The sequence below is a fragment of the Montipora capricornis genome, chromosome 2, assembly GCF_036669925.1.
Source record: "Montipora capricornis isolate CH-2021 chromosome 2, ASM3666992v2, whole genome shotgun sequence".
NCBI classification, from domain to species: domain Eukaryota; kingdom Metazoa; phylum Cnidaria; class Anthozoa; order Scleractinia; family Acroporidae; genus Montipora; species Montipora capricornis.
This window is the reverse complement of record NC_090884.1, coordinates 64,775,556-64,786,164: the sequence shown is the minus strand read 5'-3', so window position 1 is coordinate 64,786,164 and position 10,609 is coordinate 64,775,556. Positions and strand designations below refer to the sequence as shown.

The 10,609-nt window shown below is 39.3% G+C and overlaps 1 protein-coding gene across 1 annotated transcript in view; it reads right to left on the bottom strand.

Moving 5' to 3' along the window:
- LOC138031474 (TNF receptor-associated factor 2-like) overlaps positions 1 to 10,609 on the bottom strand; it is a 527,459-nt gene that overhangs the window by 133,817 nt on the left and 383,033 nt on the right. The gene's annotated exons all lie outside the window — the stretch shown is intronic.

Sequence of the window (10,609 nt, the reverse complement as noted above, 5' to 3'; positions counted from 1 at the left end):
CCCCGATGTATTCCCCCTGGAATTTTTCAGGCTTCTCTAGCGCAATTGCAAAAATTGTCTCTCATAACTGGCGAAGATCATAGCTTCACTTGATTACTATTCTTTATGGGTAAATAATTCTGGATGACGTCTGTTTTTCTTGAGGGTTTAAGCTTCCATGCACGTGACGTTTTTAAAATCGTGTGTTTTTGACATTAGGGCTTGTTGGGCTCATGACATGATCAATGGAGTTTTCTTTTTTGAAGGTAAGAAAGATGTATCTGAGCGGACTTTATAAGTCGTTTTTGCGCCAAGCGTTGGCCCCTTCGGATCAGAGCTGAAGAATTGTTAGCTTGTTTTAGTGGTTCACTATAGTGAGATGGCAGACCTTTGCCACTGAAGGAATCCGTGGTTACCTGTGGGTTCCACTCTTGACGCGTAGTGGCTGATCCAGGCCATTAATAACCGTGTTTTTTTATTTCCTTATTTATTTTTTAATAAAGTTAACTTTTAACTTACAATACAATACAATACTACACTATACTATAATAATATGGAAAGCTTTTAACAGTACAATTCGAAAGGCTACTGGCATATATAAATAAAAAAAGAAAGAAAACTTGGCAAAAACAAAAACAGAAAAGAAACTGCTCCTGCCCACACTGACATAACAAAAGTCTAATTCCACTAATTATATTTTCAAACTTATTTCCAAGTGTTTTATCTATTTCCTTGGTTTTTTTTTCCAATTTTCCTTTGTTTTCTCTCTTTGAGGCTACTAAGAAAAGGACGGTTTTCTTTTAAGGAGAGGTGGGTGTGTGTGAGGAGGCACTGTGGCCCAGTGATTAGGGAGCTTGTCTTGAGATCCGGAGACCCCGGTTCAAGACCCTCTCTGACGACTCGTTGAATTTGATCCTGGTATATCCTGGTTCAACTTCCCAGCTGCACTTGTAAATCGCCAACTGGTTTGTCTCCGGCCGGTAGTTGTTCTGCTCCGTCGTTTTGTTACTGTGTTTCATTGGCCATGAAAACCCCTGATGGGGAGCGGTCACTTAAGTATGTATTTATATAAATGCGGAAGGTTTAAGAGAATAGATCCACCGATAAAGGAGAGCTTCCTTTCTTTGTATTTTTTGTTGTTTGCTTTTCCAATTAGCCAATATCAAAAATATCATAATACTGTCCAAAATTTAGCATAACCATTGTTTTTATTTTCTCTTTGGATTTACAATGGTCCTAAGAGGAATTGGAAACAATGCTAATGCTTTTTTTTTGGGGGGGGGGAGGAAACAAAGTGTATTATGGTGTTTTTTTATATTGGCTAATTGATGGATGTGTTTTATATGAATCAATAAATTCCTTTGGTTTGGATTACAGCCTTTTCGGAGACATATGCAGAAAAACTGCTTCGCCATTAGACAACAAGAGTTTATATGGAGTTTCAAATTTGAGCAGTCTGGATTCAATCTTAAAGTGGTTTCCATGTGCAAAAGTTGTCTGATTCTAGGATGCAGGACGACTGTAGCCATTTCAAAAGATTGCCCAAATGGTACATTTTTGCTTCCTCTTTGAACCCTATTTTTTTATTGGTAATTTGGTCTGTAAGGCAGTGAAGCGCGATCGCACATTTTCTTTTGTTCTTGACACCAGGCTATTCTCATGCCCAGAGTCCCCCTCGTTTCTTTTGGTCACGTGGTAGGAGAAAGAGGGCTGGTAGGCAATGCCTTATGCAATCGTTGTAAAGAAACGAGATTGCCTGTGTATTTTGCCTTCTGTGTTTGATTACGGGGGAACTGATGCACTACATTTTTTTTGGCGTGGTCGACGTACTAGTCGTCATTTTTGCAAGCTTTTTTCATCTCTGCGGACGAGAATGTCAACAGCGCCTCAAAATTCCAGCCTTTCGAAAAGGAAGTGCACAGTAATTTATCCCTTAATTCTTGGTGCGTATTCAGTTTTTCTTAGCCAATGAAAAAATCCGTTATTAATTTTTGCTTCTGCAATTAGAGTCACTCGCAACGGTAAGTGAAAGCGAGTGGCCCTGGGGACAAGAATGGACACCTGACTGAGCGAGAAATTAAAATCGCTGAGACTTTCGGCTACATGGCGAATGCCTTTCTTTCATTTTTTTTTTCTCCATATTCAAGTCCGGATTTCTAAATACAAATCACATGTCAGATGGGCAAATAATTACGGTATATTGACACTTTTCCCCGCGTTTTGTTCTTGCAGCATCTCTTGTGAAACTTTTCTTTGCTTCGTTGATTTTTCGTATGTATTTCACACTCAAACCTGGATTTGTTTGAAGCGAGCAGAGCGTGAGACTGCATTAGCGATCTTAAACAACCAATGTCCTTAAGCTTGCGACCCGACGACTAGAAGTCTCTCCATTCTCGTCCCCTGAGCAACTCAAAAATATCGTTAAGCTTCCACCACCGAAGAAGTCCTTCAGAAAGAAACTTCTTCCAACCATTTTCCAAAGCACTAAAAAATCAAAAAATCGCGGGTGAACTCAATGGTTTCACTGCATTCATTGGCCCGGGTTCGATGAAACACTCTGGAAAGTTCTGGAAGTGTACGGCTGCCCTGAGAAAGTGGTGAAGATTATCAAACTCTTTCATGAAGGAATGCTTGGAAAAGTCTCCATGGCAGGAGACATCAGTGAAGCCTTCGCCGTCAACCATGGTGTCAAACCAGGATGTGTGCTTGCCTCTACCCTGTTCACTCTTCACCTTGCTGCAGTACTGGAGACAATGGGAGCCAACCTCAACAAAGGAGTCTTGGGAAGCTGTTCAATCTGTCCAGACTGAAAGCCTCAAGCAAGACCAGAAAGCTCTGTATGAGGTAACTGCTATATGCAGACGACTCAGCTTTGGTCGCTACCGACCATCAAGACATACAAGAGATTGTGGACCGTTTCTCTGCCGCAGCAACACTGTTTGATCTCAAGATCAATGTCTCCAAAACAGAACTCCCCTACCAACCTCGTCCTGATGAACCTTTTGAGTGGTTATCTTGATAAATTCTGTGATTCGTGGATTAAGCTGAGTGCACTTAATATGATTGGCCGATGTAACTGTCCGATTTCAAGTATCCGATTACAACCAACTGTCCGATTTCATTGTCCGATTTCAACCCTACACAATAATTAGTGAAAAATAACGCAGTAAATGCACCAATTAAATTTGAGATAATTGTAATGGTTATGATTAATACACAAAGAAGTGTCCAAATGACAACGATTACGATTAGATAAAATGCTTTACCTATTTACAAGAAAAAATATACTTACAAGTTTACATCTTTCATCTGTTTGGGGATCCGCGAAGACCTTTTGGATTGCTTAGTGTAAAATAAATTAATTAGCCCTTTATAAAACGTGGAATAAGATCTTTCTTCAAATCTCAGTTGGCGGTCAGTTTGAAAGGACAAACCATAAAACTAATTTTAATTTTGAACTGAAAACGGTTCTACTTTAGAAAATCATTGATTCAATGAACTGAGTAACTATCAAAAGACATTCTAACGTGTTGAAATGTTGAAAGTCTGGCCATTATTCAGTAATTTTCAGTTATCGTCGGTTTTAAGACTGATATTAATTAAGAAGGCTAAAAAGACTTAAAGCCTATCACTTTAAGGTTTAAAAAATCAGCATCGGCTTTTTTTTAATGAAACATGACTGCCGCTGTAAAAGCTCCCTACATCCCATATGCAAGAAGAGAGTTATGGCAATTCCTTCCGGGAGGAGAGGTTATTGTTTACTTTTAATATTTGGAATTAAAACTAAGGAAAACCATCACATTGTTCATTATGAACTTAGATGGACAGATTTTTCGTAACAAGTAAAAACCTTAAGGCGGATCGACATCAATTGACGTCACTTCCACAAAATCGGAATGTCTTTTAAGGGTACCTTTTTTTTCTTGTCACATATGCACTTAAAATTAGCTCAAGTTCACAACAGTATGAAGGTCGATGACGCCTTCTTGCACCCCTTTCTGAAGAAGCAAAAAATATAAGTCAATTTGTTTTCGCTCATGACTTACGACTGGTTTTCTCACTGTGTCTTTGAGCTCTCCAATCTTTTCAGTTATAGTTTAACCCTTACGAAAGGTTCACTGCCGCTTCTTTTGAATCCATGAGGCCAAAGGTTTCTACCTAAAAAGAAAACAAAAGCGCAATTTCAATAGGACTGTTTTTGGACCAATGAACAACAACATAATCGACAGCAAACGGAGACATTTCTAAATGTTAATTTGTAAAAGATATGAATTATCAATATTGACTCGGGAATATTCGGAAAAGATTTCAGTGCTTAGAACAGGAATCGCCGGAACCAATTACCTTCCGATTACTACATCGCATTCCTTCTAAGTAGCTGTTGCAGTATCGAAGAATAGTAGGAGGTGAGCCGTTATAGCAGCCTTAGCCTTGGTGGTAGAGCATCCGACCTAGTAATCGAAACGTCCGGCATATGTTGTCATATGCTTATTTTTTCAGTCCAACTATGATCTCTTCCTATCATTTCCAAATCGTAATTTATGAGATTCCTCTTTATTAACTAGCAATCATAATCTCCTTTAGATTTCCTATTTTCACATAGCTACGCAAGTGCGCGATTTTCCGCACGCGGGAAGCGGTGCAGCGCAATCGCAAGGACATGCCTACGTGTCCTGTTCCAGGCTGCGTATTTTTTTAGGCTAGTTTGATCTTCTTCTTTCGCATTATTCTCAATCGTTCTCTTAAGCTACTTGCTGAGTAGGCGTATCATGGTCGATCTCTCAAAAAGTTTTGGTCTTGCCGTTTTAGTCGACAAACCGGTCGCCTTCTGTTTTGGAAAAAAAAATTCTGGCGGCAAAACCGGTGATCGTTCTCTAACCAATATAAGCCTTCTCTAGAGAACAAGCACTTTTCAATACGCCCAATAGATCAAGATTTAATATTTTAATATGAGAGGTACTGTCATATCTTGGCTCAACCGTTCTAATCCATGTATTTCAACTTGTCTGAACTCAAGGGGATCTCCAAAAACTTCCCTTGCCTAAAAACGAGAGACAACAAAGAATATTTTAATATGAGCTGATCAACTTAATCAGGAAACCCGCATTTTATATATTGGCTTCTACTTACTCCAAATTATATGTTTATTATCAATACCATGGATCGTGGTGGCGGGTAAAACAAAACAATATATTTAAAGAATTACGTAAAGTTTTAAATCAGGATACTGAGGCGTCAGTATCCTGAACGAGACATCATGCGTTAATCATTGAACTTTGAAGACTGTGAATTCCAATATATTTTCTATTGGTATGAGTTTGAATTCTTCTAGGGTTTTTGTAGTTTCATATCAGAAATTTTCTAGGTGTTCAAGTAGTCGCCAGGGATATTCCCATTGGGTCACCAGGCTATTTAAGCAGATAACAAGTTTTGGTTCTCTCACTCCCTTACTCTCGCAATTCAACACTGACGCTCTTAACTAGTTTCCCCACAGAAAAGATTTTATCTTTTTATTTGACCTTTTATTTTTCCGTTCCGAATGTGCTGGAAATACCGCTAACAGGTGCTTCCGCTGCCGTTGGTTTGGTCACTGGCCTGGAGCATGTAGAATTGGTTGGAGCAAGGATGGCACAGTCGGTTAGTGCGCGGGCTTGGTGCAAGCGGTCCTGGATCTCACATCCTTGTTTCGACTCCTTTCCGTGTAGCTAAGTAGCTTTAAATAACCGTTAAACGCAGCACTGATGGAGAGGGGGAGTAAAATGAGCGCACCGTCGACCTCAGGCTTGTCAGTTGAATTACTGTTACGAGTTATCGACGTTAAATATGGTTACTTTACTTTACTTTACAAGGCCTCCATCGAACAGAAATGGTCTCCTTTACTTCCCTTCATGCTCGGTCAGGAGCAGGAATCACGTACGATAGTTTCCCCTAATTAATGTATGGTAGAAGTAACAATTTTCCTATTAGATCTAAGCGAGCACCAGGAGTTGTCTAAGCTCAAGGTTTTATTGCTCGCGAATAGAAATTTAAGGAAAATTCCTCAACTAGGTTTTTATTAGTCGTCTTATTGACATTGGCGTTTGGCAGTTTGGTCATGCACGTTTTTTACATGGTCGATTGTTTAGAGACCCTGCCGGGGCCTCAAATGGTCGATTATTTTGCAAATTACGACTTCCAATAAGCCCCTAAGTTCTTTTCATTTCAAAGTTTTGGAATCTGGGTTCCAGTGGAGTGGAATTTTTCGCCCAATATTTAAATGCTTCGGATGCAGGGATGGCGAAGTGGTTAGAGCGCTCGCCTCCCGGCGTCATATGTGGGTTGAGTTTGTTAGCTCTACTGTGCACCGAGCAGTTTTCTCCGGGTTATCCGGTTTCCCCTCTCCTCAAAAACTAACGTTTGATTTGCGTTCATTGTTAATTTCAATTTACAGTGTCCCCAATTGCTGCTCCAGCGTTAGAACGACCATACACTTGAATAAAGTTCCTTTCCTTTTTTCCTTGCTGCCGTGAAACTAATAGGAAGATCTCTTTACTATTTATATGCGTGTTCTGCGAAGGCTACATTGGTTGTCACATTCTGGCCTTCCGGCAGCAAGTTTTGTAGTCCGTGATTTCAAGGAAATTTTTCAAATTTCATTGTTGTCTATAAATTGGTAATGGTGGAGAATGTCTCATTAACGGTACAAATGTTTATTCTTTATTAGGTCCTGGAATTTTTCATTTCATGGAAATTTTTGGCTTTGCGCTTAGACTTAACGCCTATTTGGATGACTAAAAGAGCCCTATTTTGCTGACTTAGGGCTGAGCCGAATTCGCACTTTGCAATTACCTGAGGCAGTGGCCTGAATTTTGCGAGGGGAATATGTAAGGCACTCAGGGCTTAAAGTATGCAAGAAGAATATGTAAGACACTGGTTTAAAGTTTGCAAGAAAGGAGGCACTCGCCCGAGTTTGATTGGCCGCTCGAGGGTTGTCTTTTTATTTCTTGTAACTTGAATTTATTTTATCCACATTGCTGATTATTTTTTCAGGTTCTCGAAAGTTCTTTGTTCTGGATGAGTTTACCCACCGCGATGAAAACCTACACAAAGGACCTTGTTCAGCAACATCACGATTGTTAACTACCCATTTTGGCAGCCCAAGTTGTCTAATTGTTGTCTTGAACTCTCTACAAGTTTCCGATTTAATTTTAAACTTAGCTCTTCCTTTCTTTTTGTGAATTACTTAAGATTACTTAGACAGGCAAAATGAAGCATGGAATCGAATATGATAAACAAAAGGACTAGGTTCAGAAGCGAGATGTATTTCGGAGATACTCGGAAAATCCAAATTATTCTTTGCTCTGTTTTGTTCGAGGCAACCACCTTCCGATTACTAGTTCGGCATCTCACCCATTTCGGTAGATGAGACTTGCGGCAGCTATATATAGGCCATCAGACTGGGCTCATATCGCAATTACTGTTAGAACTCATATAAAGACTTGAAGTGCGGAATTATCCGATTATCCCCAAAGTTTGAACAACAAAATACATACATCTTATACGATGGCTTAACATATAATACACGCGGATATTTTGCGAGTTCCGTAGTAGTTTTCCGAGCCCCTAGCGGGGCTCGGAAAACTACGAGCAATGAGCAAAACTAAAAGTATAAAAGATCTGATTGTTTTGATGTTATCGGACAGGCCTCTTTTTCGAGTTGAATTTGGTCCAGTATCTTTGAGGCCTGTTAAGTTTTTGTTTAAAAAGTTGATAGGAGGAAGCGTCCTTGATGGCTTTAGAAATTAAATTCCAAACAATGGGCCCTCTATACCTTACACTATTTCTGGCAATGTTGCTATTGTACCGTACATGCGAGAAGTGATTAATACGCCATAAATTATAATTAGTATTAGTGTTGCGTGTTTCGAATAGGGGTGTGAATTGATCAGGTAAACTATTATGATAGACCTGGTACATTATAGAAGCGAGCCTACGCTTGTAAATATAGACTAGTGGTTTCCATTTTACCAGTTCAAGAACGTCAGTGTCAGAAGTTTCGGTAGGGAGTTTGTGGACTTGTTTGGTTGCTTTCAGGTGCAAATGTTCCAAAGTATAAAATGCAGATGGTGAGCAAGATCCCCAAATAGCGATGCAGTAAGTGATGCTTGGTACAATCCCTTTGAAATATATTTCTTCCAAGACACTTGAGGGAAGGGCTTTAAACCTTTTTCAGAAATTGTAGCTTTCCTCCAAACTTAGTTTGCAGTTGTTTAACTTGGGTTCCCAGTTCAGTTTATAGTCAATTTCAACCCCTAAGCAAGTGGATTTAGTGGTGAAGTGAATGTAAGAATTTCCGAACTTAAGAGGTCTAAATGGACCAACAAAGCATGGCTGGAAATCAGCATAGCCTCAGTCTTTCCAGTGTGAACAGTCAGATGATTCTTAAAGCACCATACTCTGAAATCGTTTAAAATGTAGTTTAACGCATCAATAGTTTCTTCGATCTCTTTCCCAATATAGTAGATAGTAGTGTCATCTGCAAACATATGGATACATCTGATTTCCGACGAATTTGGTAGGTCGTTGAGTAGACATATATTGCAAAGAGTCTGGGTCCCAGTAGAGAACCTTGGGGAACACCGATAGCGATTTGTCGTAGCTTTGATCTTGCGCCGTTGACATTGACATATTGGGATCTTTCATGAAGGTAGTTTGCAATCCACCCGTGGAATACACCAGAGACTCCTAAGTCTGTTGTACCGATAGAATTATTTTTAAAAAAGGGCTTTACAAACAAGCACTGGGCGTCGAAGATCAACTTATAAGCTTAAACGTTGCTTTACCTGGCATGTCTTCCATGTAAATTCCCCTCTGTAATATAATAACCGTATCAACTAAGAGTTTAAAAGTTGCTCTTACCTTCCATGTCTTCGGTGTAAGTTTCCCTCCGTAATACAATAACCGTTGCTGAATTGAATTTCACTGATCAGTAGGTTTAGAATGGTTGAGAACTTTGTATCTCCTATTACATGTATGGAACGTTTTACAGTAGATAGGAAATCATAGCTGTAATGTTAACGGACTCATAGAGTTGTTTTTTTTTTCCGGTGAGTTGGTCTGGTTACTTCCGTTCGCTTTTAAATAAGGGAAATTCCAGTGTTAGTTTTTCTTATTTTATCTTAATCTTATTCTGTTTTTTTCCTTGGCCTTTATAACGGTCCAAGATTTTAGTGTGGGTACGGTAGCACAACGTTGCCCTAGCTTGCATCTTCAAAACAAATCACAAACGCTCACAATGTAATGTGATATCAAAGTTTCATACATTGAATACCCATTGGCGTTGCATATTCTAGACAGAGAGGTGAAATATGTACATGATATCAAGAAACTACCGTTTGAACATTATTTTGGGGGATATAAGACGAAATGAAAACGTTACGCTAAATCACTTCCGTCAGGAAGCCAGCCAGAGTTACTCAGTGTCGAAATGTTTTTACATGATAATTAATTTACATAATTAACTGGTTTCTTAACTTCTCTATCTGCAATGATTCGAAATTAAGACAGTTTTTTAGTTGGCTTCCAAAGATCGCTGTTTTATTTCACTGCGCGTGGAAGCAAGTTACTATGATAACCTCAGAAAAAGATCTGTTTCGTCGTATGAACGTGTAAACCAAAGGGCCTCTGCTGGCACGATTTCTGGGTGACCCCTTAAATGGTTTTAATGACCCCCGACTTGAAAGAATTGCCTGGAACGCTGCAGTTCAATACCATCCAACTCAGTCCCTTCTGCTTTTGAGTAAAACGTACCACAGGCAACCCAGTGTACGCTCCTGGAGCGTCTAGTTAATTTGCATTGATAATGTTTGTTAACTTCTCTATCTGCAATGATCCGAAATTAAGACAGTTTTTTATTTGGCTTCCAAAGATTGCTGTGTCATTTCACTGCGCGCGCGTGGAAGCAAGTTACTGTGATGCCGTTAGTTTCTTTGGGGTAACCGCATCTGGCCTTGGCTGTTAAAAAAGGTGGATAACGCTATACACCGTATAAATCACTATCCACGGACGCTGGTCTTGAATTTGCAAATGCTCTTCTGACTGGATGTCATTGTTCCATTTTGCCTTATCATATCTTCTTGAAACTTTTGAAACAAATGATAAAAACATAATTTGGTCTATTGTTAGATGGATTCGAAATATCAAGAATTCAGCTTGATAGTGAGGCAGTGAGGACAAAAACAATAGAAACACTTCGGAATTAATGTGAAAAATATTTACATATCATCCACAGTCCTTTGTTTTTCTCCTCACTGCTTCATTAGCAAGCTGAATTTTAATATATCGAAAAAGGCCTATTGTCATTTTGCTCATTATGAATTCTCAAAAATGAATAACAAGGCGAAGGGGAAACGTGTTGCCTGGCGACGGGCGAAAGCACAACTGAAAATGCTGCATAAAGTTTGATAAAAGCTTTTTAACGAGAATTAAACAATTCGGTTTTAATTGAAATGCAATTGCTGGCGTAAAAACCACACGACAAACCCCCGGACCGATTTGTTAGCTTTGCCAGGAAATTCTTTAAGCTTTTACCGCTAAAGGAATGCTTTAGAAAAATAATTCTCACAACCATTCCCCAAGCAAGAAAGACATT